Consider the following 26,844-nt stretch of genomic DNA (forward strand, 5'->3'; position numbering starts at 1 on the left):
TGTCTCTCTCTCTCTCTCCCCCTCCCTCCACCTGCTCCCCACCCCCTCTAAAATTAAAAAAAAAAATAAAGAAGAGACAATTTCTTTTTTCTTTTAATGTTTATTTTTGAGACAGAGCATGAGTGGGGGAGCGGCAGAGAGAGAGGGAAACACAGAATCCAAAGCAGGCTCCAGGCTCTGAGCTGTCAGCACAGAGCCTGATGCGGGCCTCGAACCCATGAACCCGTGAGATCATGACCTGAGCCGAAGTTGGACGCTCAACCGACTGAGCCACCCAGGCGCCCCAAGAAGAAACAGTTTCAAGCCTCTCTTGGGAACATATTTGTACTACCTGGTTCTCCCAGCAGGGTAGGGACACCTCAACACAGAGATAAAGGACACACATTTCTCCAAAGATTAGTGATAAGACAGCCTGTAAATCATCTCTGGGAAGTTTAACCCAATGGCAGTTGGGGACACGCACAAAAAGCACTTTGGGTTAACCTGAAAGCCTGAGTCACAAGTCAGGCTGTGCTTCTGACATCATCTTTCCCCCAACGTGGGATAACTCAAGGTCTGTGGTCAGCCAAAATGTCACCGTAACTCTGAGTCGGTCAGGAAAGACTCATCTCACACTGATTTTGTAGGCAGAGAAATGAGTTGGGAAATGAGAAGACATTTTGTGCTCATTCTTGTATTCATTCTGTGGTCATGCTGGTCTTCTCTTTCGAACGAGGCCGTAAAGTTCTCAGGGAAGATTTATGATGCAGGCTTACTTTTCTTCTTGTGTTATGTAGAGTTCTCCAGAGAAACAGAACCAAGACCATTGTGTGTGTGTGTGTGTGTGTGTGTGTGTGTGTGTGTGTGTGGCAGGGTGTGGAGAAGGAGATTTATTTTAAAAAATTGGCTCACACAATTGTGGAGGCTTGTCAAGTCCAAAATCTGCAGGGGAGGCCAGCAGGTTGGAGAGCCAGAGAACTGCACTTCATGTCCAAAGGCTGTCTGCTGGCAGAATTTCCTCTTCCTTCCAGGACCGTGGTCTTTTTCTATTAAGGCCTTCAACTGATTAGACGAGGCCCACTCTCATTATGGAGGCTCATCTACTTTGCTCAAAGTCTACTGATTTCTTTTTTTTTAATTTTTTAATGTTTATGTGTGTGTGTGTGTGTGTGTGTGTATGAAAGAGAGAGAGAGAGAGAGAGAGAGAGCGAGCGAGCAGGGGACAGAGCAGAGAGGGCAGAGACAGAGGGAGACACAGAATCCCAAGCAGGCTCCAGGCTCTGAGCTGTCAGCACAGAGCCTGACGCGGGGCTTGAACCCACAAACCATGAGATCATGACCTGAGCTGAAGAAGGACGCTTAACTCACTGGGCCACCCAGGCACCGCCCCCCCTCAAAGTCTACTGATTTCAATGTTAATCTCACCTAAAAATACCTTCATGGAAACATCTAGGATAGTGTTTGACCAAATATTGTTATTGTGGCCTAGCCAAGTTAACACATTAACCATCACAGTTTTTAATTAACTTTATTAAGGCATAATTTACATACAATGCAACCATTTTAAATGTACAATTTGGGGAGTTTTGACACATGTATGCACCCATGTCACTACCACCATGATCAAGATAGAAAACATTCCCATCACCCCATAGAAAGTTCTCCTTTGTCCCTTGCCAATCAATTCCTGCCCCTCCTTTTCTTTATTGTCACACAAAACAAAATAGTAACTTTATTTTTTTTAATGTTTTGTTTATTTTTGAGGGAGAGAGAGAGAGAGACAGATCACGAGTAGGGGAGGGGCAGGGAGAGAGGGAGACACAGAATCTGAGGCAGACTTCAACCTCTAATCTGTCAGCACAGACCCTGACACGGGGCTTGAACCCACAAACTGCGAGATCATGACCTGAGCCAAGTCGGAAGCTTAGCTGCCTGGGCCTCTGGAGGGGCCCCCAAAATAGTAACTTTAATTTGTGGTCACACAACCGTCACTTCTGGTTTGTTAAGTTTACATGTCTTCTTTCAGTTTTTAATAAATATTTATTTTTGAGAGAGAAAGAAAGAGAGAGGGGGGAGAGAGGCAGAGAGAGAGGATCTGAAGCGGGCTCTGAGTGGTCAGCCCAGAGCCCGACACGGGGCTCGAACTCCCAAACTGCAAGATCGTGACCCAAGCCGAAGTTGGATGCTTAAATGACTGAGCCACGCAGGTGCTCCTTCTTTCAGTTCTACTGAGATATAACTGACATAAAACTCTGTGGAAGTTTAAAATGTACAGCCTCATGACTTGATTTACATATGCTATGAAGTGATTACATAGTTTAGTTAACACCTATCGCCTTATATAGACACCAAAAAAAGACAAAACTGGGTTTTTCCTTGTGATGAGAACTACTCTCTTGCAAAGTGCCCTTCTCATCACCTCATTCAGAAGCACATGACTTACCACTGATGATATTAATCTTGATCCCTTGGTTAAGGGTGGCTCCTGTCCACTTTCTCCACTGTAAACTTACCATTTTCCCCTTTCCGTGCTCTGTCCTTTGGAAGAGAGTCGCTAATTTCAGTCCAACCTCAAGAGGAGATAGGAGAGGGGGGGCGCTCCCGGGTGGCTCAGTCAGTTAAGCGTCTGACATGGCTCAGGTCATGATCTCACGGCTCTTGAGTTCAAGCCCTGCGTCGGGCTCTGTGCTGATGGCTCGGAGCCTGGAGCCTGTTTCAGATTCTGTGTCTCCTTCTCTCTCTGCCCTTCCCCCATTCATGCTCTGTCTCTCTCTGTCTCAAAAATAAGTAAACGCTAAAAAAAATTAAAATTCTTCTCTAAGGAAGATTTGCCTCCTTCCCCCTTGTTATTTATTTGTTCAATCACCTATTTGCATCACTATGGACTCATATATTTGCTTCATACTCTGGATTGTAATCTAATACTGTATTATTTATTTTGTTGTTCAAATTGTTCCACTCGTGTCCACAAGGAGCTCATTCAGGCTGGCTCTTGTGTCCTTTGCAATGACCCCATCGTTTTGTTTCTTGAGCACTTCCTCGACTTCTGGCACTAGAAGATTCTCTGGCCTCCTCTTCTATTAACTCTGCCTCAACCCTATGATCTGCTGTTTTTTTCAAGGAGACTTCATTCCTTTTAGCAAAAGAATGATATTTAGAAGCAACTCCTGGGGGGTGCCTGAGTGGCTCAGTTGGTTGAGTGTCCAACTCTTGATATGGGGTCAGGTCATGATTCCTGGGTCATGGGCTTGAGCCCTTCGTAGGACTCATGCTGTGCATGGAGCCTGCCTGGGATTCTCTCTCTCTCTCCCTCTCTCTCTCTCTCTCTCTCTCTCCCCTTCTGCCCTTTCCCCTGCTCGTGCTCTCTCTCTCTCTAAAATAAAGTTAAAAATTAAAAAAAAAAAAAAGTAGTGGGTGCCCAGATGGCTCGGTCAGTTAAGTGTCCAACTTTGGCTCGGGTCACGATCTTGCAGTTTGTAAGTTCGAGCCCCACGTCAGGCTCTGTGCTGACAGTTCAGAGCCGGGAGCCTGCTTCAGATTCTGTGTCTCCCTCTTCTCCCTGTCCCTTCCCCGCTCAAGCTCTGTCTCTCTCTCGCTCTCTGTCAAAAATAAGTAAACGTTAAAAAAAATTAAAAAACAAAAAGGAAGCAGCTTCTGGCTGCTCCAGGTATGCTGACTTAAAAAAAAAAAAAACAGCTCTATTGGGATATAATTCTTCTACCATATCATACAATTCACATGCTGACTTTTTAAAACCTCTCCTTATGCCTGTATCAGTGTTCAGCACACAGAACGTAGTGGAGATCTGTGACCGACCCACGGGATCACTCTCCACAAAGGACGCCTGAGTCCCCGTTCCGGCTTTGCCTTTTCCTAAGTTGATTGACACAGAGCAAGTGAGTTGCTTAATCTCCTTGGGCCCCAGACGGCACCTTTCCAACTCAACATCTGTTGGCCGCATCACCTTCCTCCAGGAAGTACGCCCAGATTACCTTAAACGGCTGGGTTAGGGAGCCTTCTCAGTGTCCCAGAGCTCTCCATTTACCATTCATCTGCCACTGTCTCCACTGCACCAGCTTCGTGTATTTCTCATTCTGTGTCACCCCCTGGGATCTCAGCTGTAAGAGCATGGGCTCTGCAGTTGGCCTACCTCGGTCAAGTGATGGGTCTGTCTGCCAGCCACCAGCTGTGTTAAGTTGCTTAGCCTCTCTGGGCCTCAGTCTAGCCGTGTGTAAAACGGAACGACAGCGGCTTCCTCACGGATGTGCTGGGACAATGAAGTGAGCTGAGCCACGTAAGTCACTTTGGACGCTGGCCAGCACGCGGGAGGTTCTCCATAAATGTTGTGTTGCTATTGCTGCAGCTGCTACTGTCGTGATCCTAACCTCCGCATGCCTGGGGACTGCTGCGATGGACAGGTGAGTTCATCTCAGCAGTAGGACCTTGAACTGGCTATTTGCTCGACACCCAACGTCCTCAATTCCCACAATGATCGTTTGTACTTAGGTTTTTTTCTTAGTCCTTTTGGGCTGCCATAACAAAGTACCATAGATATTTCTCTCCCACGGTTCTGGAGGCTGGGAAGTCCAAGATCAAGGTGCTGGCAGCTTAAGTGTCTGGTGGGGGCCGCTTCACGGTTTATAGATGGCGGTCTTCTTGCTGTGTCCTCCCATGGCAGAAGAGACAAGGGATCTATCTCCCTGGGGTTTCATAATTTTATAAGGGCACTGAGCTCATTCGGGAGGGCTCCAGCTCAGGACCCAGTCACTCCCAAAGGCCCCATCTCCTCATGCTTTCGCATTGTGGGTCAGGATTTCAACATGTGAATTTGGGGGAGCCACATTCAGTGTAGAGCAGATTTCTTAACACTATTATTAACTTCCTACTTTTTTTCTTTTAATTTTTTTAGTGTTTATTTTATTTTTGAGAGAGAGAGAGTGCGAGCAGAGGAGGGGCAGAGAGAGAAGGAGGCACATAATCTGAAGCAGGTTCCAGGCTCTGAACTGTCAGCACAGAGTCCGACGTGGGGCTCGAACCCACGAACCATGAGATCGTGACCTGAGCTGAAGTCGGACACTTAACCAACTGAGCCACCCAGGTGCCCCAACCTTCTTCTTTTCAAGTCTGCCACTGAGCCCAGACCTACTCTGGCGGTTGCCAATTCCCGCCAAGAGAGGAGTGCCAGCCCCTGACCCCCTTCCCACCATGCGCACAAGGTACTTAAGGAAAGAGGGTGAGGGACAGAACTTCAGTATTCAAGAAGCAAGTCAGGCTACCTACCAGGGGCAGAGTGCATCCAAGACTGGGAAACAAAGACATCTCCCTAGACTCCTCAGTGTGGCCGAAGGGGATCGGAAACTCTACCCTCACCCAAAAGGTGTTCTTCACCTTTCCCCAGGGCAAGCTCCATGCATGAGTCAGAATAGAGTTCTCAGATTTTAAAAAAATATTTATTTTTGAGCACGCGAGCAGGGGACGGGCAAAAAGAGAGAAGGAGACCAAATCCTAAGCAGGCTCCAGGCTCTGAGCTGTCAGCACAGAGCCCGACGCGGAGCTCAAACCCATGAACCGCAAGATCGTGACCTGAGCCGAGGTCAGACGCTTAATCGACTGAGCCCCCCAGGCGTCTTTAGAGTTCTCAGATTTTGAAACAACTGTCTTTATGTTCCCAGGAGCAGCCCTGGCCATTGGTGCAGATCCTGGCAGTGATGCAGCAGACCCCAACTAACCAATTCTGCTGGGCTTGTTTGTACTTTTCTTTAAGCCCCGCGCTGGTGATTTCTGGCAGAACCAAAGTGTTGCTGAAGACAAACACACACACAAAACCCCCAGAGAGCTCAACTGTTTGGCTGAGTACTATTTTCTTTCCCTCCATCTTGGTCCTAAGGGTTTTTTGGTGGTGGTGGTTTTTTCTTCCCATGGAAGGGGTGACTGTTCCATCTGCTTGTGGCTTTATCTCTTTCTGTCACAGTCACAGTGAGTGTAGCGGGGAATGGATGGGAAATGTCTGGCAAATCATCATGAGCCATCCACCAGCCAGTAAGTATATATTGGTGGCTAATATCAAAATCCCTGCAATACAAATTGAAAAACTTTTTTTGGTTTATTTATTTATTTTTAAAATTTTTTTTGTTAAAAAACATTTTTTTAATGTTTATTTATTTTTAGGAGACAGAAACAGAGCACGAGTCGGGGACGGACAGAGGGAGGGAGACACAGAATCCGAAGCAGTCTTCAGGCTCCGAGCTGTCAGCATAGAGCCCGACGCGGGGCTCGAACACACAAACCACGAGATCATGACCTGAGCCAAAGTCGGATGCCCAACCGACTTTGCCACCCAGGCGCCCCTGTTTATTTATTTTTTTGACAGAGAAAGAGAGAGAGAGAACAAGCTGAGGAGGGCAGAGAGAAAGGGAGAGAGAACCCCAAGCAGGCTCCGCACTGTTAGCAGACAGCCCAATGCGGGGCTTGATCTCACGAACCGTGAGATCGTGACCTGAGCTGAAATCAGGAGTTGGACGTTTAACCGACTGAGCCACCGAGGCGCCCCACCCCGTGATACAAGTTGAGTAAGCATCGTAGCAAGCACCATGAGGAAGGATTTGAGACCAAGGCACGTTGTCTTACGGGCTTTCTAGAATAAACAGTGGAGCGAAGTGAGCGGCAAACACATGGTACAGAGCAGTCCAAGCTCTTTGGGGGTCACTTCATGGCTGAAAGGCATACATCTTGCTGGTGGGGAGAAGGTGAATCCCAGGAACCATGCTTGATGTGACACATCATAGGGATGTGTATATGTGTGTGTGTTCTACTACAGGAGTTTTACATGACAAAGAAAATAAAGAAACAGTAGGTATTCCTGAAATCCCACCAAGCGGAAATCTATAGTGGGTATGAACATTTCAGCTATGTTTCTTGCATTCTTTCATGTATTTTCACAATTCTACACTTGAGGCCCTACCGTCCACACAATTACCGCCCTGCTAGCATCCAGTCAATACCGTATCCTCAACACTTCCCATGTCATTTATGTCCCCGAGAAGCATACTTCCCTTGATGATTACGTAACATTCCACACCACGCAGAGACCAGGAGTTTCTCAAACTGTGATCCAAGGACCCCCTCGGGCTCCCTAAAGTACATTCAGAGAGTCTGTGAGGGTCTCCCTTTTCCAAGCACATGTGAAGGAAGACTTCCTTTATTTATTTCAACCCAAACAACACGCTGCAATGGACTGAATGCCAACACAGATACGAGAATCCAGCTCTCGGCTATCAAGCAGACGTGAAAAAGATATGCAGAATGTAAATCGATGCCACTCACGCATTTTTTTTTTGTTTTGGAAACTATGCATTTCGTACAAATATGTTATATCAGACAGTAATTGGGTTATTGTTATTTTCGGTGAATTAATATTCAAACAATCCTCAATTTTAATTTCTAATATAGTAAAGATAGACAGAGTCACATGGGCAAAAGCTACTCGAAGTTCTTCATGTTTAGGAAGGTAAAAGTTTGGGAGCACCTGAGTGGCTCAGTCGGTTGGGCGTTCGACTTCGGCTCAGGTCATAATCTCGCAGTTTGTGGGTTCGAGCCCCACATCGGGCTCTGTGCTGACAGCTCGGAGCCCGGAGCCTGCTTCGGATTCTGTGCCTCCTTCTCTCTCTGCCCCTCCCCCACTCACTCTGTGTCTCTCTGTCTCTCAAAAATAAATAAACATTAACAAAATTTTTTAAAGAATGTAAAAGTTTGAAGAGCACCGCAAGGGACACAGGATGGCTTTTAAGAGGCCAACACAACTGACTTAAATGGACTCTTGAAACTTGATAGCTGTGTGACTACAGGCTAGTCGCTTGACATTTATGTTCTCTTAACTGTAGATTTGGAATAATGGCACCCATCTCACAGGGGCTTTATAGGCATTAAGTGAGTTTATACATAGCAAACAAAATATGCTCATTAAACAGATGTTGCTGATGGCTTTGTGATCATGATAAATGTCCCGTCATTTACACAACCACCCACCTCTTACCCATACATCCACATCCATATTTTTGATTAACCTCCTTTGGATAAATTCTTAGAATCGAAAATTCTTGGCATGAAGACTTTTTACTTGGTTCTAAAAGATATATATATATATATAAAACATTCCACCCAAGAAAAATAGAAAACACATTTTCCTCAAGTACACACAGAAGAATCCCCCAGTTAAATCACATAAAAAGAGACATAACAAATATTATAAATTTAAGAAGACTGAAACCATACCAAGTACATTTTCCAACCACAAAAACTAAAGACCGACAATAAAACAGAGCTGGAAAATTGACAATGTAAATATTAAATATTTAATATGTAAATATTAAGCAGCACACTATTGCACAAGCAACAGGTCAAATAAGAAATCGAACGGTAAATCAAAATACGCCTCAAAACAAAAGAAAAAGAAAACACAATATTCCAAGCAGATGTTAAGTGAAATTTATGCCATCAGTGCTTGTGTTAAGAAAAACAGTTCAGGGGCGCCTGGGTGGCTCAGTTCGTTAAGGGTCTGAGTCCTGATTCTGGCTCAGGTCATGATCTCACTGCTCCTGAGTTTGAGCCCCGAGTCCGGCTCCGTGCTGATAGTGTAGAGCCTGCTTGGGATTCTCTTTCTCCCTTTCTCTGCCCCTCCCTTGCTCTCTCTCTCTCTCTCAAAATAAATAAATGAGCATTATAAAAAAAAAAGCAACTGACTTAATGATCACGTGACCCTATTTTGTAGTCTGTGAGCCTCAGCCAACTCAGGAAAGACATCTGAAATCTGCCTTCTGGATTCCCCACCTACCAAAGCAGGTGAGAAGCTCTCAGAAACAGGCTGGCTTAGTGACACCACATCACTAATATCACTCTCAATGCTCCAGATGTCCTGCTCTTGTTGTCTGGAGGCAAAGACCCTGCATCCTGATTTCTGTCCCATCAGGGAAGTCCCTCTGCCATTTTATTCCCAGCACTGACCTCAGTCTCAGCCAGTAGGAACAGGTGGCCTGGCTCTTCTTAGATCCAGCTCCTCGAGAGTGACCTTTTCCTCTCAGGGGGTTTTCTCTGCTGTTCATGGGAATCTTGCCCTCCTTCCCTGCGGGGAGCCAGAGAAGGCCACCCAGCCCTCCAGAACTCAGTCACTTTTATAGCTATCAGCAAGGACTATGCTTAGGCCATAAACAAATTTGGAGGACCAAGCTTTACTGTCAGTCTATACTTCCAGTTTGGAAGAAAAGAAACGGATTCTTGCCCATGGGGGAGAGAGGAAGGAAGTCCTATAAGCTTTACTTAGCAAATGGTTTTCTTCCTCTGTTCATGAGCTCACATTTCTTTTCTTTTATGTTTATTTTTGAGGCGGGGGGGTGCAGAGAGAAAGGGAGACACAGAATCCGAAGCAGGCTCCACGCTCCGAGCTGTCAGCACAGAGCCTGATGTGGAGCTCAAACTCACAAATTGTGAGATCATGACCTGAGCTGAAGCCAGATGCCTAACTCGTGAACTGCGAGATCATGACCTGAGCCGAAGTCGGACGCTTAACTGACTGAGCCACCCAGGTGCCCCTTTGAGTTCACATTTCTAAGCACCGTGAGCTGGCATTGACACTGTCTTTTTTTTTTTTTTTATTTTATTTTATTTTTTTTAATTTTTTTTTTCAACGTTTTTTATTTATTTTTGGGACAGAGAGAGACAGAGCATGAACGGGGGAGGGGCAGAGAGAGAGGGAGACACAGAATCGGAAACAGGCTCCAGGCTCCGAGCCATCAGCCCAGAGCCTGACGCGGGGCTCGAACTCACGGACCGCAAGATCGTGACCTGGCTGAAGTCGGACGCTTAACCGACTGCGCCACCCAGGCGCCCCGACACTGTCTTCTGATTACATCACCACATGGGAAAGCTGGAGGGAGCGGGTAGACAATGGCAAGGTCTTTGGAACCAGCCAGCAGCACGATAGCCCGTGAAAGGCCTGGAACCGTCCATGCAGGGAGAAATGGGGGTGGTGATGGCTAAGATATTAAGCAAAACCCTGCAGGAATAATGATAACAAACAGTAAGACAACAGCTAACACGGAGTGTGTACCTTGTTCTCTTAGGCACTTTGCCTGTACTGACTCATTAATTTTCACAACAACCCTTTCAGAAGGAGAGGCTGAGGCAGATGAAATCATGACCATTTGCTCAAGGTCTCATAAGTAATAAGCAGCAGCGGGATATAAATTCAGACATTCAAAGGCCACTACTCTTGATCATGAAGCTTCCCAGCCTCTTGATTATAATTATTAAACACCACAGGGCTAACAGTTTCCATTAAAGTATTTAATTTAATGCTCACAACAACTCCATGCGTAAGCTGCTTATTGTAGGTTTCATTTTACAAATGAGTTCTGAAACACAGAGAGGTTGAGTAATTTGTTCAAGGTCACACAGCTTGCATGCAGTGAGAACAGAATTTAACCTCGGGTTCATGTATTCAGGGCTCAAGCTCTTACTTAGGTCTCTGCTCTATGAGCCTCTGCTCAGTTCACTTAAAGAAGGTCTCTGGAAGGCCAGTTCGATCCAGTAACCACTTGAGATTTTCTTTTTTGATTAAAACTTTTTTATTAAAAAAATTTTTAAGTAATTTAGTTTTATATTTTAACTTTTTGTTATTTACTTATTTTTATTTATTTTATTTTTTTATTTTTTAAATGCTTATTTATTTTTGAGAGACAGCACAGAGCCCAACGCTGTGGGCTGGAACCCAGGAACCGTGAGATCATGACCTGAGCCGAAGTCAGGCACTTAACCGACTGAGCCACCCAGGTGCCCCTGATTGCAATTTTAATAAGGTGGTCAAGGAAGACCTCGCTGAGAAGGTGACATTTGAGGGAAAAGATAAAAGAGGACAGAGAACCGTGGGACTCTCTGGGAGGGCAGGGAACAGTGTCCTGACATGGGCGTATTCCTGAACTTCAGAAGGGAAAGGAAGGAGGCCAGTTCCATCTCATCCCTGCTACTGGGATGCGCCCTTGCTCCCTGGAACAAATCCAGGCACCTGAGTCTGTTTCTGGAGGTGACTGCCGAGGAGATGGCCTCTGTGCTCTGGTCAGGCGGACAAGTTTCCCCGATCTTAGCAGCCCGTCGTCACCCCTGCGTTACTGCCGCTTCTTCCCTCGAAGATTCGTTGCTTTCTGATCTCCGTCGGTGCAAAGCTTTCTATGCCCAGCACAAGACAGGTTCTTCTAGAAGCCTTCCAAAATTCACCTCACCCCCAATCGGTGCACTAAACATAAAGTTCACTCCATTATGAGCCCCTACTGTGTTGGCCAGCACCTGTCCACTTTGTTATCTGGATAGCATTCTCTAGGTGTTCCGAGTGGGTATCTCTTCTCTTTCCGGTCCCTTCAGGAAAGGAATCAATCATCTGAATGCTCCCATAACGCTTACGAGCGTTATATATTCAATCAGTGTTTGACAAGCTTTGGATGATTGAATGGAGGAACGGACGGATAGACGGGTGACTGGAAATTGAATGTTCGTGTCCTTCCCACACCACTCGTATGTTGAAACCTAACCTCCCGTGTGACAGTTTTTAGGAGAGGGGCCCTGAGTGTTTTCTGAACATAATCAAAATTAATTTCTCCTGAAAAACATAAAGTGTGGGGCACCTGGGTGGCTCAGTCGGTTAAGCGGCCGACTTCGGCTCAGGTCATGATCTCGCGGTCCGTGAGTTCGAGCCCCGCGTCGGGCTCTGTGCTGACAGCTCAGAGCCTGGAGCCTGCTTCCGATTCTGTGTCTCCCTCTCTCTGACCCTCCCCCGTTCATGCTCTGTCTCTCTCCGTCTCAAAAATAAATAAACGTTAAAAAAATTTCTTTTTTAAAAACATAAAGTGCTCCGAGTAGGAAGCTGGAAATTGTGACTCCTCCCCCCAAAGGCCTAATCAATGTCTTTGTCCTCTTTATCTTCACAATCTGTTATCAATACACCTGCCAATGGGGACAGACCCTGAGTTCCACAGGGAAGGGTCTCCAAAATTAGCTCATACATTTACCTCAAAGAATAAGCATGTTGAGAAATATGGAGAGTTTTTTTGTTAATGTCTATTTATTTTTGAGAGAGAGAGAGCAAACAAGCATGGAAGGGGCAGAGACAGAGAGAGAGACAGACAGACAGACAGACAGACAATCCCAAGCAGGCTCCTCGTATCAGTGCAGAACCTGACGTGGGACTGGATCTCACAAACCTCAAGATCATGACCTGAGCCGAAATCAAGAGGTGGAGGCTTAAACCAATGAAGCCACTCAGGCTCCCCTAAAGATTTTGTTTCTTTTTTAACCAAAAAAAAATTTTTTTTATTTTGAGAGAGAGAGATAGAGAGCAAGCGGGGAAGGGGCAGAGAGAGAGGGAGAGACAGAATCACAAGCAGGCTGTGCACTGTCAGCGTAGAGCCTGATGTGGGGTTCGAACTCACAGACCGGGAGATCATGGCCTGAGCCCAAGTCAAGAGTCAGGCGCTCAACCAACTGGGCCACCCAGCTGCCCTGGCCTAAAGATTTTATTTTTAAGTGACCTCGACACCCAACGTGGGGCTCGAACTCACAACTCTTGAGATCAAGAGTTGCACGCTCCACCGACCGAGTCAGGCATCCCTGGAAAGGCATGAAGCTTCATGCCTTTAATCACGTGCTGCTTACATCAGCCACTTCCAGCTATATCACGTTGCAAACCATCAAGGACACACCATTGAAGCCAAGAGGTTGTTTCCAAAGCAGAATAATGCCCGCAGCTAAAATCTGTTTTCCTGTGCCAATTTTTTTCAGTCTTTGAATTAGTAGACACATAAGCGTTTATTTGACCAAATAGCACAGGCATCTAAAATATCCCAATAAATACCATCCCTCTATTGAGGGCATATAATTTCTGAACGACGCATTACCCAACATGTGCCAGCACTAGCAAAGTTCCAGAATGCTCTGGCCCTGAATAATGTACTTTTCAAAAATAGGAGGACTACCCGGCAGTGTTAGCTTTCCCGGGAGAAGTCCTGGTTCACACAAAATGCTGTGCCATCACAATGCCAGGGTTCTTGACCTTCTCTGGGACGAGGGCCTCCCTGCAAATCTGTTGAAAACCATGGAATCTCTCCAGTCAAGGGCACGCATACAGGCCACCTTGCATAAAATCCTGAGTGTGTCTGGCACGCCCCCGTGGGTCCTTCGCCAAGAGTGCAGGAATTTGAGGTTATAAAAGTGTGATGACAGGGCGCCTGAGTGGCTCAGTCAGTTATGCGTCCGACCTCAGCTCAGGACATGATCTCACGGTCCGTGGGTTCGAGCCTCTCACTGGGCTCTGAGCTGACGGTGCGGAGCCCGCTTGGGATTCTCTCTCTCTTGTCCCTCTCTCTCTCTCTCTCTTCCCCTTCCTGACACACGTGCTCTCTCTCTTTCAAAAAGAAATAAACATGAAAAACAATTTTGCAAATTACAAGTGTGATGACAGTATTACACCTGGATAATGGGACCGTAACATAGTCTAACCACTTGGCAAAACTGTTTGGCAATGTTTACTAAAGCTGAATGTTGTGCGTAGCTTACGGCCCATTTCTTGATGCCCAGGAAAATGTTCTCCAAACAACACACAAGAATGTTAAATGTCCTCGGATCGTAGTATGGATGACTAAATTGAATTATAGTCCCACAGTGGAACACCATAAAGCAACGGGAATGATCTACAATGACCCATGGTAACAAATATGAATTTCACAACATAAATGCACAAAAGAAGCCAAGCCAAAGATGACAGGCTGGAAGATTCCGTTTGTATAAAGTTCTAAAACAGGCGAAATTAATCTCCCGAAGTAACAGAAGTCGTGATAGCGGTTATCCCTGGGGATAGGATAGTGTTAGCACGGGAGCGTGCGGAAGCTTCTGGGGGCTGATCATGTTCTGTTTCTTGGTCTGGGTGCTTCATGGCTGTGTTCGCTTTGGGGACATTCATCCAGCTGTACCTTTATGGAGGTCTCCTTTTCTGTAGACATGTTGTCCACCAGTAAAAATTGACATACTCTGAATAGACTAAAAACCATTGAATTGTGCACTTTAAGCGGGACAACTGCATACTTTGTGAATTCTATTTTAATGAAGTGGCTTTAAAAAAACTGATGGTTGATGTAACGTCTGAACTCAGGGTGAGGAAGGTTAGCGCCCAGAAAAGGAGCCCTAGAATGTCTTAAGAAGCATAGATTAGCTGACCCCATTAAGTACATTCACAATGTTGTGCAACCATCGCCACTATCCATTTTCATCATCCCAAACAGAAACTTCATACCCACTGAATACTATCTCCTCATTTCCCCCTCCCATCACATCCTGGTAACCTCCACCCACCTTGCACCTGCCGAGCTGCTCCCCTTCAACTGCGGAGATCCTTCTGCCACGCCACAGAGTGATTTCCTGGGTGTTCTGAGTGACCTGACCTCAATAGAGCTGTGTTGGAGGGACGAGGAAAGTCCAGGGTTCCCCCTACTTCTCCGCCATCTTAACTCCTCTCCATTCCTGGTAACCTCTATTTTACTTTCTGTCTTTATGAATTTGCCTATTCTAAAAATTTTTTTTAATGTTTTTATTTATTTTTGAGACAGAGAGAGACAGAGCATGAGCCGGGGAGGGGCAGAGAGAGAGGGAGACACAGAATCCGAAGCAGGCTCCGGGCTCTGAGCTGTCAGCACAGAGCCCGACGCGGGGCTCCAACTCATGGACCGTGAGATCATGACCTGAGCTGAAGTCGGACGCTTAACCGACTGAGCCACCCAGGCGCCCTGAATTTGCCTATTCTAGATAACTCTTTAAGTGGATTTTGTATCTTATTTCACTTAGCATGTTTTCCAGTGTTGCAGCGTGTATCAGAATTTCATTCCTTTTTAAGGAATAATTTTTAAGCATCATAATTTTAAGTGCTGCTGACGCTTGGGCAATGTCTTCTTTCATTCAGCAAAAATGTATTAACCACGAGGTATGAAACAGCCACCATGTAATGCTCTGAAGATACAAAAATGAAGTAAGACACAGTCCCAGCCTCTCGGAGTTCCAAAGTCTAGTTGGGGAGAGGCAGGTTCACGGAAGCAGAGAATGACTGCACCATGGTTATAACGTCCCTTGATGAAACCCGGAGTCTTTGGAGGAAAGGGGGCTATTTCACCGAGAGTGCGGTTAGCATCTATCTTATATGAGACACTCCTACGCGTCTCTGCCCAGAGCCAACCTGTTAGCCAGGTGACAAGGTCTACGGAAGCCCCAATAAGTAAAGCTTGGCCTAGAATTCCTCAAGAGGAGAGGGGTCTATCCAGTGGTCAATGTGGCGGATGCTGTGATAAGCTTGCCCACATCCCCATTTGGAAGTAAGGGAGTTATTTCTTCGGCTGCTTGCATTATTCCTGGCAGGCAGCCCTTGGTTCTTAGCCTCCTTCAGACACTACCCCAGCTGCAAAAAAACCCACTTTGTCCAAGGTTAGGCCGCCTTCTCTGGGCAGCTCACTTCCAATGACTGACTGATAGGAGGGTATAAAGTTCTTGTCCACCCTTCTGCCCCACTCAGGACAGCTCTGAGGGGTCACCCCATCTTCAGAATCCCTTGTGGGGTTGGCTGAGGCTTCCATTGAAACTGCATCACAGTTTGGCTTCTCCCTCTGCTGGCTCTTTCCCTCCTATCCACAGCTGTTGATTCCCAGAGTACCTCAGAAAAATATTATCCCCTCCTGCGTGCTAATCTCTGTCTCAGACCCTGCTTCCTGGGGAACTTCCTGCAACAGCCCTTCACTGGAAGGGGCACAACAGACTGTAGCAAGGTCTAAAGAATCTCAGTCTCGGGGCTCTGGGGTGGCCTCAGACGCCTATCCTTCTCCTTAGCTCCTAAAGCTTCATGTTGCCTCAGTGTCTTTGGAATTTCCACGTCTGTGTCGAAGCACGCCTATTAGATGTGATTTTCTCCTGTTAATCTGTCTCGTGTCTCTTTGATTCCTGGTCCAGAGAGAAGGACCTTGAAGGTCGGAGGAAATTCTTCCTCCCCAACACACTTCTCTATAATGTGGACGTAAACAGAACCAATGTCACGGTGTCACTGCCAGCGATGAGTGAGATGATGTATATGCATCTCCACGAAGAGATTTCCACGCAAAGTAAGTGTGTCAATACTGACTAATATCATCGCTACCGTCCCTATGCTCTTCCTTCCGTGAAAGGTATCGCCAGATGTCATATCTTGAGCTTCCCACGAAGGGAGGTTCTCCAGGCCCTGCAGGGGAATCCCACTGTGTGAGCGACAGAAGACTTGGTGGGAGGAAACATGAAGCTTCTTGCTCTCACAGCGTCCCTTGTCATGCTGGGATTTACCAGCAGAAAAACCAGTCTCCGACTGCTCACCCCAGCACCCTCTTGTCAGGGCAGGTGCTCGTCAGTCACCTTCTCTATCAAGCCCTCTCTGAACCTCCAGGACCAGACACTGAACCCCAGCCTCAGAGAGTGGCTCAGCTAATCCCCAACAAATGCACCCCTTTCCTAGCTCAACTATAGCCTCCCTGGGGTCACAGGTGCCAGACGACAGGTGCATCCCTGGTCTTTCAAAGATATGATCCAAATGCTTTTGATGTCCCTAAACTGTGTAGAGTGATGAGATGATGAAAAAGCTCTTAGTAACCTGGATATAGACACAGTACAATATAAAAGGAGAGAGAAACAGAGGGAGGTATGGAGACAGAAAGAGAGAGAGAGAGGTAAGAGAGCGAGGAAAGAAAGAAAAGAGAGAAGAAAAAAAAGAAAGGAAGGAGGGAAGAAAGGAGGGAAGGAGAAAGAAAGAGAAATAAGGACTTCTAAAAACAAAGGATTTTTCTCAAAAGGAGTCATTCTTCAGATGTCAATTATCATCTTTGGGTTACCAGACTATCATTTTGAAATCTGAGGATCTGTGATGACCGAAGTCTGGAAAAATTGCATCTAAACAGCAAATTACTGGGGCGCCTGGGTGGCTCAGGCAGCTAAGTGTCAAACTCTTGGTTTCAGCTCAGGTCATGATCTCACGGTTTGTGAGTTCCAGCCCTGCATCAGGCTCAGAGTTGATAGCACAGAACCTGCTTGGGATTCTCTCTCTCCCCCCTCTCTCTGCCCCTCCCTTGCTTGCACTCCCTCTAAATAAACTTAAAAAAATAAAATAGCAAATTATCAAAAACAATTCCCTCCTAAAGACTTTCTCTACCATATAAGACACAAATCCAATGGTGAAAATACCTAATGTTTATAAAGTCATTACATATATTATCGTATTCACTTTCGATGACCACACTGGGAGGTAGAAACTAATAGTTCCATTTAATAGATAGGAATTGAACATTCTAGGAATCCGTAAATTGCATGGCCACGATCCATGGTGAATCTACTGAAAGCCCAGGACTCTGACAGAAGCCTGTGACTCCGGACTTAGTCTGTATTTCTCTACAGAGAGGTTGTCACAAGATGGAAATTCAGATGCTCGATTGTACCCACAATTTGCTCTCTGTACACTCCATTGAGTAACTCACTCAGTTCCAGAGTCAGGCTCTGATCAATACTGGCAAAGATACCAACTTTTCACTCCATGAATTGTTTGAGGAACATGTTTACTTTCTCTAATGGTAGAAACCAAAATGATGATTTACTTCGCTGAGTCAGAAAATTCCTCCCAAAAGAAGCTCAATGCTTCGATATAAGAACTCTACTTTGAAATAAATCAAAAGAGACTTATGCATAGATAAAAGGGTTTCCTTGGCCCCCAAAGGAGCTTTGCTGCTATGAACATTAATCCCTTGTAGCGAAACTGTGTTGACTTAAGGGACGATCCCTTGTCGAGACAGTGAGAAGGGTGCTGGGCAGATTCCAGTTAGAGGAACATCTGGGGTCTAGTAAAGAAATGATGTGGCAGGAGAAATCTGGAGCGAGATTCAGACGAAGGAAGAGGCAAGTATGGGAAAGAGGCGACTTGTGAATTTTACATGGATGACACCCTGGAGACACTTTAAGGAATTCAAACTTTATGAATTGTACTGAGATGAAAGGATTATCCCAGTTATTTGAGACAATTATTTTCAGGAAGAAAGAGTTTTCAAAGAAATTCACTTAAGTGGTACTTTTTTGGATTGACATCCATATTCTAAAAAAAAAGAAAAGCATTGCAAAGGAGAAGTCATGAGCTATAAGAAAATGGGTAAGAGAAATAAGGATGATGAGAGAAAGCATCATAATTACCATCACCACCACCACCACCATCATGTCTAACACTCCCTTTTAAAAAATTTTAAAAACGCACTTATTTCTTTTGAGAGAGAGACAGAGAGCGCAAGCGGGGGAGGGGCAGAGAGAGAGGGAGAGAGAAAATCCCAAGCAGGCTCTGAAATGTCAGCACAGAGACTGACGCAGGGCTCGAACTCATGAACCTTGAGATCATGAACTGAGCTGAAACCGTGAGTCGGACGCTTCATTGACTGAACCACCCAGGGGCCCCTATCATGGCTAACGCTGCCTGAACACTTGCTATGTGCTGGGGACTCTTTCAAGATTTTACAAATTTAATTCATCTCTTTCTCTCAACAACCATATGAAGAAGGGGTTATTGTTATCCTCATTTTTTTTTTTTTTAGATTAAGAAACAAAGGTACAGCGTCGTTAAGACACTTGCCTCCAATCACACAGCTAAGTAGTGAGTCGGAAAATTGAATCCAGGCCTCTGGGTTTTAGGTCTGTGATCTCAGTCTCTATGTTATCATGGATGGACTGGGTGTTTTATCTTTTGACTCCCCCCCCAAATACACTTGATTAAATAAATAAATAAATAAATAAATAAATAAATAAATATTTTAAAGTTTGATAAGTTTGATATTTTAAGTTTAAAAGTTGATAACATATATATGTGTGTGTGTGTGTGTGTGTGTATGTGTGTGTGTGTGTATGTGTGTGTATTTAAGTTTATTTATTTATTTTGAGAAAGAGAGAGAGAGAATCAGAGAGAGAGAGAGAGAGAGAGAGAATCCCAAGCAGGTTCTGTGCCATCAGTGCAGAGCCTGATGCAGGGCTCGATCCCATGAACCGTGAGATCATGGCCTGAGCCGAAATCCAAAGTCAGATGCTTAACCAACAGAGCCACTCAAGTGCCCCCATGACATATATATATGGCTAGAGGAGCTCTGATATGATAATTCCAACATACCTTGGAGCTGTTGGAAGATATTAGTAAAAACTACTAGAGCAAAGCCTATCTCTTTCATAGCTGGGAGAAATGCTTTTTAAGATATATTAGAATTCACGGCTTATGTTGAGTTTGTAAGCGTTTACCTCTTTCTCTTCCCTGAAATTCTTTTCAACTATCTCGCTTTTTCCATGCTCAAGCCTATGTATTTATGCTCAGGAAGTCTGTCACTGTACAAGTATTTTGTCCTTCTCTCATCTGTGTCATTTAGACTCCCTCAAAATTAATCTACTGACCTAGGATGTTCCTATAATACCTCCGACGCCATGCCTATGCATAACTTCAATTTTAGAATGCTGTTCAAGGATACTGTTTCATATGATTACTTCACACTCCAAGGCAGGCCACAGGGTGATAGCCACCTTACGCTGACCTGCAGTTAGTTTAAACGATGGCCGTGGCAATCAGAAATGCAGAGTGGTCTAAACACACTTTCAAAATGTTCCCCTTCAAAATTACTGAATGTCTGCTGAAAACCCTTAAGTTTCCCAAGTATACACCCATCAGGATAGAACTGAATAGAATAACATTCAATAGAACGTTATGAGCTTCCGAGCAGGATCCCAAGGATCCTTTCACCACCAATTAATGAGATGAAATAATGGAACTAATTGTGATGACAACTTAAGCCTTCGCGACCTGTGCTGCACTTCACTTTTATGAGAAGCTCTAGGTCGAATAAGCCACGTATTCTTAAAAATCACGATGACACATGGCATTTGTATTTAAAAAATTTCTTTAAAATATTTTTATTTATTTTTGAGACAGAGAGAGACAGAGCATGAGCCGGAGAGGGGCAGGGAGAGAGGGAGACACAGAATCCGAAGCGGGCTCCAGGCTCCGAGCTGTCAGCCCAGAGCCCGATGCGGGGCTCGAACTCACGGACCGCGAGATCGAGATCGTGACCTGAGCCGAAGTCGGATGCTTAACCGGAGGAGCCACCCAGGCGCCCCATGGCATTTTTATTTTAGAGGGTTCTTGGTTACAGGCATGAATGAAGAAAGAGAATCAACTCTTCACAGGGAAGGATGTATATTCATCTTTGGTCTCTGCCCCTCAAAAAGAGCAGAACGGTGGCTGGAGTGAATTGACATCTATGAAGAAGAAATACACACATACCCACGAGTTCATGTGTGTGCAAATGTGCACATACACACGCGCGCGCAGACACACACACATCCTGTCTTTATTTGCTCCTGAGCAAACTTAATACCTTCCAATGGCTTTTCATATCGCCTAGAGTATACGCCAATGTTCTCATAATTGTCTATACACCTCTCTGACCTTCCCGTGTCGTGCTGGTATCCACACATATTGGCTTGGGAGAACTGGCTGTCCTCATCCCCCAGCTCTTCGTTCAGTGACAAGTCGGTGGGTTACCATGAACTGTGGGGTGAAGTATGGACACCATGCAAACCCTACAATGAGAGTTAAGTTTTTGTTGAGATGTTACCTCCTCCCGGACTACTCTATTTGAAACAGGATCCCACTGTCTCACACCGCTCCCGAAGCCTCTCATTCTCCGTAGCACTCATGACCTTCTGATGACATGTATAATTGAAAATCTGCCTATAAATAACTTTCGACTCCAAAAACTTAACTACTAATGGCCTACTGTCTACTGGAAGCCTTACAGGTCACATGAACAGTCGATTAACACATGCTTTGTACATTTCATGTATCATACACCATATTTTTACGATACAGTAAGCTAGGGAAAAGAAAATGTTAGTAAGAAATATCATAAGGAAGAGAAATACATTTCCACGTATATAAGCGGACCCATGCAATTCAAACCCATGTTGTTCAAAGGTCAACTGTATGTATACTTTTTTCAAATGTGGCTGAGCGGATGTTTTATTACACATTGCTTTTTTTTTTTTTTACATTTATTTATTTTTGAGAGACAGAGAGAGACAGCGTGAGCAGGGGAGGGGCAGAGAGAGAGGGAGACACAGAATCCGAAGCAGGTTCCAGGTTCCGAGCTGTCAGCACAGAGCCTGACACGGGGCTCGAACTCACGGACCAAGAGATCGTGACCTGAGCCGAAGTCGGACGCTTACCCGACTGAGCCACCCAGGCGCCCCGTGTTACACGTTGCTTTTAATGTATATGAGAGATTTAACAGATCTGGCTAAAAAGCTCAAACCCTTTGTCGAAATTATTCAATCTTAACATGGGAAAAGTAACAGATTTTAAAACCCCAAGCTTTTTGCATAATTCTGATTAACTGAATTTTAACTCTAAAACACATTTGAAAGTCAGCTCACATACCTATTAGAATTGAGAGTGTAAAACTAAATTAACATTTTTTAATACTTAAAATGTTTATTTATTTTGAGAGAGAGCACGAGCAGGGGTGGGGCAGAGAGACAGGGAGAAAGAATCCCAAGCTGGCTCTGTGATGCCAGTGCAGAGCCCAATGTGGGGCTCGAACTCACGAACCGTCAGATGGCCTGAGCCAAAATCAAGAGTCAGGTGGTTAATCGACTGAACCATGCAGGCGCCCCAACAAAATTAACATTTTTAAAGTTTCAGACAAAGCAATACATGAATTTTTATACCTCTGAATTAACTTCATGCTAAGCAAATCCATCTTTTTTATTTTGCACTACACCGTATGTCTTAATTGGGCCTGCTAACTGAATGTGAAACACAATATAAAATCAAGCATGGCAAATTCGAATTCTATTTTAGGTATATCACTTGTTCCTTCTATATAGTTTGTTTGTTTATCGCCTGTCTTCCCCAGCCAACACGTAAGCTCCACGAGGACAAAGATTTTTCCGTGTTGTTTGCCTCTGTGTTTGTAAGTTTTTGTGACTTGGCTGTGTGGACAAAGAAAATAGTCTTCAGCTGTGGAATTTTGACGGGAGCTGGTGTTGAGATGGTAGGGCACTCATCTTCCTTATAGGACCACATTACTTGTGACTTAAATGGTTCCGTTTTGCCCTAAGCGCAATACAAATCAAGGTCTGCTCAACTGTGCTCTAAAAGGGACAGGCTTGGGGCGCCTGGGTGGCTCAGTCTACTAAGCCTCCGTCTTTGGCTCAGGTCATGATCTCTTGGTCCGTGAGTTCGAGCCCCGTGTCAGGCTCTGTGCTGACAGCTCGGAGCCTGGAACCTGCTTCGGATTCTGTGTCTCCCTCTCTCTCTGCCCCTCCCCTGCTCACGCTCCGTCTCTCTCTCTCAAAAAATAATAAACATTAAAAACATTTTTTAAATAAATAAAAGGGACAGACTCGCAGAGACGCAGAGACGCAAAGACCCTTTCTTTCAATCATGCATGCAAAAAACATTTATCTAAAGCTTACTATGTGCTAGGTTCCAATCTGAGTGCTAGAGATAGGGCAGTGGACAAAATAGAAAAAAAAAATTTCTGCCCAAATGGAGCTTACAACTTACCAGGAGAAAGCAGATCAAAAACATATACATATATAATGTGATGTTAAGCATTTGTTTGTTTTTTGAAATTTTTAAATGTTTATTTATTTTGAGAGAGCGAGAGAGAGAGAGCAGGGGAGGGGCAGAGAGAGAGAGGGAAAAAGAGAGAATCCCAAGCAGGCTCAGCACTGTCAGTGCAGAGCCGGACACAGGGCTTGAACCCACAAACTGTGAGATCATGACCTGAGCCGAAATCCAAAGTCGGATGCTCAAATGACTGAGCCACCCAGGCGCCCCGATGTTAAGCATTTGCAAGTGCTATGGGAAAACAATGAAGTAGAAAAGGGACAAATTAGGGATAGAGAATACCAGGTGGGGTGGGAGAGGCAATTCCTTAGGATAGAGTTATCGGGGAAGGCCTCTCTGAAGAGGAGGTGTTTGAGTTGAGAGAGGAGAAAGGGCATCCCCAGGGGAGGAAACAGCAGGCGTGTTTTGGTTATCCGTTGCTGCACAAAGAAGTAACCCCACGGCTTCAGGGCTTAAAACGTTAATCCAATATTATCGCTCACGGGTCTGTGGGTTGACTGGGCTCAGCTGGGCGGTTCTTGCTTGAGCTCACGCGTGGGGCTGCGTCAGACAGGACCAAGAGAGAACACCAGCTTCTTAAGGCCTGAACGCCCAAACTGGAACAACATCACTTCGGCCATATCTACTGGTCTAAGCAATGACAGAGCCCCCCCTAAGATTCAAAGGGAGGGTGCACAGAACCCACCTCTGCCTCTCTATGGGAGGAGTGTCAGAGGATCTGTGACCATCTTTGGCCTGTCTTCAGGTGCAAATGCCCTACAGCAGGAATATACTTGACTTACTAGAATCCAGAGTGGGTGGTCTAGAGTGCACTGGGTCGGGATCGTGGTAAGCACATACCCTCCAGGTGCTTGTAGGCCACGCTGACAATTTAATTTTATTCATGTTTCGAATCGTTTTGTATTGCGTTTTTCTGCGCTAGGGTTCTACAGTCAAGAAACCGTGGCTCCAGCCTGGATACATAGACAAGATGTCAGGAGAGATCTGGGAGAGATGCCTGGAACCAATAAGGGAGAAATAATGAGGCCGCTAAAATAGCAGCAGTACAAGCATCCTGGGCTGAGAAAGAGCAGTAGCAGCTTAACACAACCTGTTGTTTTTAGATGGACTCTCATTCTTTTTAATCCAAAGGGATCAATGTCATTAGGTATCATTATAATGATACCCCTTGACCGCCAAACATCTCCTGTACACAGGTCACCCTTAAATGTATAGTTTTATCTTCTCTGTTCTGCCTAAGGTTGAAGCCGTTTCTATAAAGCAACGCTTCTTGTCACTTTATTGTGATTATACTTTGCAATGGAAAAGTGAAACGAGCCCCGGATGTGTGTACGGCTGTCTACTCTCGTGTGTATTTCATGTGACACAGGGTTCCAGCAGGCTCCCCAGAATGAGCACCTTTCATATGCTTTAAGAGTTTTTGGATTAAGGGGCTCAGTTGGTTGAGTCCGGCCCTTGGTGTCGGCTCAGGTCATGATCTCGCGATTTGTGAGATCGAGCCCTGCATCAGGCTCCGAGCTGACAGTGTGGATCCTGCTTGGGATTCTCTCTCTCTCACTCTCTGTCTGCCCCTCGCACGTTCTCTCTCTCTCTCTCAACATAAATAAACATTAAAAAAAAAATTTTTGGATTAGGAATGAAATAAGATGACCCCACTGTCTCCCAATAGCTCTTGATTTAACCAAACGGGTCAGTTCATGTCACTGGCCTCCACGAGCTCCTACTACCACTAGGAGATCAGGGAGGTCCCAGAAGGTCAAATGAGGATTACACAAAAATCAGCAATGGGGCGTAAGACAGAAAAACGCAGCAGGAGGCAGCAAGAACCTGATTAGAAAGACGAGGAGGGTTCCGTTCTCTGCACCCGTACCCTTTTCTCGTCTCTCTGGAGACTTCCCCACCCTTATGTACGATTTCTGCGCGGGTCAGCACCTCGGCTCTCGAGCCAAGTACCCAAACTCCGGAGTGAGACCCCACTCCATCACTTACCAACTGGGGGATCTTGAGCAAATCACCCAGACGCTTCGGGTTTCCATGCCCTCATTTGTAAATAAGGGATAATCATAACCGTCAGGCTTTTCTGAGTATTAGTGAGATAATGCGTATCAAATGCTTAGAATAGTGCTTGGTATATATCGAAATCTCAAAAGATGTTGGCTCTTGTCATTATTAAATTCAGTTTTGGCCTGAATCGCCAGGGGCCATGAGGCACATGTGTGTTGGGCTCAATGTGGGAGCCTAAACTATTGGTGATTATGAATTATGGATTTATTTTTCTTGGTTTGCACATGACCAGACACGGTCTGTGGCAGCTGCCCTTAACATTTGCCAACTTAAAAAAGGGGAAACAGTAAATGTCAGCAGTAAAAAGCTCCGGGCCACTCTGCAGCCCTTTTGCTGAGAGTTTTGCATGGAGCATGTGTGCTGAAAGATGAAATGAGTAAATAAATGAGTTTATGCAACGAACCACAGGCTTATCTTCTCTACAACTCAGTACTTGCGGGAATCTTCTCTCGCTGTGTTTTAAGACAATAATCATTTAGAGTACTTTGGGCCAGTTCTATGGTTCCCCCTGAGTTAGTCGTAGTCAGGGACAATTTGACGATTTTTTAAGATAATGATGCTTGTATACAAAAAGTCTTTGTGCTCTCCATAAAGTGATCCCCGTAAATTTATTTAGCGATGTCCTTCGAGGTTTTGAGAAGTGTTCACAACATTGTCTATGGCAGTGTCTCTGACCACCTTGACCTCACATAGTTCCAATTTGCTCACTGTCTCATGCGTAAAGATAACAGACACACGGTACCTCCCTGTGCACCTAGGAGAGTTTTAAAATGTGATTCAAGGAGCGCCTGGGTGGCTCAGTCAGTTGAACATCCAGCTTCGGCTCAGGTCATGATCTTGTGGTTTGTGAGTTCGAGCCCCGTGTCAGGCTCTGTGCTGACAGCTCAGAGCCTGGAGCCTGCTTCGGATTCTGTGTCTCCCTCTCTCTCTGCCTCACCCCCACTCTCTCTCTCTCTCAAAAATAAATAAAACATTTTTAAAAATGTGATTCAAGGCTGGTTTGCCACAAGGAAGCAAAATACATAGGAGGAATTTCATTCTGTTTTACTTCCAAGTTCTTTGTGATGCCAGATATTTGAAGATGCCAGAATAAGTGAAGTGAATCTGGGCCATCGTGTAGCATTTATGTGATGGGATCTAGGTGTATGTTTTGTACAGGTTTCTACAAAATTGAAGATGTATGAGAAGTGTTTGCAAAAATACACGCGGTCTGCTAACCTTTGAGGTCTGTGCTATCCAGTACAGTAGCCTCTAGCCTATGTGGTTACTGAGCATTTGGTATGTGGCTAGTCCAAACTGAGATGTGCTAGAAGTATAAAATACACACCCAGAGGTCAAAGGCTTAGTACAAAAAAAAAGAATGTAAAATACCTTCTTGATCACATTTTATATTGACTACATGTTGAGACAATGCTCTTTTGAATATACTGGGTTAAATAAAACATACTATTAAAAGTTAGCCTCACCTATTCCTTGGTTTACTTTCCAATATGGTTTCTAGAAAATTTAAATGACACACGTGCACATCTATTTCTATCGGACAGTGCTGTTCTAAGCTATTTTACTGAGTATTCCCAGATTTCATGCCTATGTCAAAAAAAAAAAAAAAGAAATAACGTGTTTTGATCCTCTGAACTTAGGTTATTTATAGATTCGTCAACTCTGACATGCCCACGGTCCCCTGAAAGTTCTAAAAGAACACCAGCATTGCTACTCAGTAAGCTGAAAGGAAGGTTGCCAAGGGGGCCTCATATGCTAGGGTTTAAAGAAATCAGAGGAGAGCTGAAGGAAACATAGAAGGCAAACAACCAGGAAAGGAGATTTTCTTCCCTCTCTTCTATTATCTATTTATTGTTTGTCTGGGCACGTGAGTTTAGTTGCAGCCAAATGCTGATGGCCTAGCCTATTAATAACATGGGATACAGGTAAAGAAGACAAGAAGGCTGGATTTAAAAGCAGGAAGAGTTATAGTTCAGTATATAAGGAGCCTATAAAAATATCTGCAGGATGAGTTTACTGGCCTGGTTCTCTTCTGCTAAGAATGTGTACAGTTTCATCCC

General features: G+C 45.0%; 1 protein-coding gene across 1 annotated transcript in view; it reads right to left on the reverse strand.

The window, feature by feature from the left end:
* Nucleotides 1-26,844, reverse strand: part of MAOB (monoamine oxidase B) — a 70,015-nt gene that overhangs the window by 30,960 nt on the left and 12,211 nt on the right. The gene's annotated exons all lie outside the window — the stretch shown is intronic.

Source organism: Panthera tigris, chromosome X (assembly GCF_018350195.1).
Source record: "Panthera tigris isolate Pti1 chromosome X, P.tigris_Pti1_mat1.1, whole genome shotgun sequence".
NCBI lineage: Eukaryota > Metazoa > Chordata > Mammalia > Carnivora > Felidae > Panthera > Panthera tigris.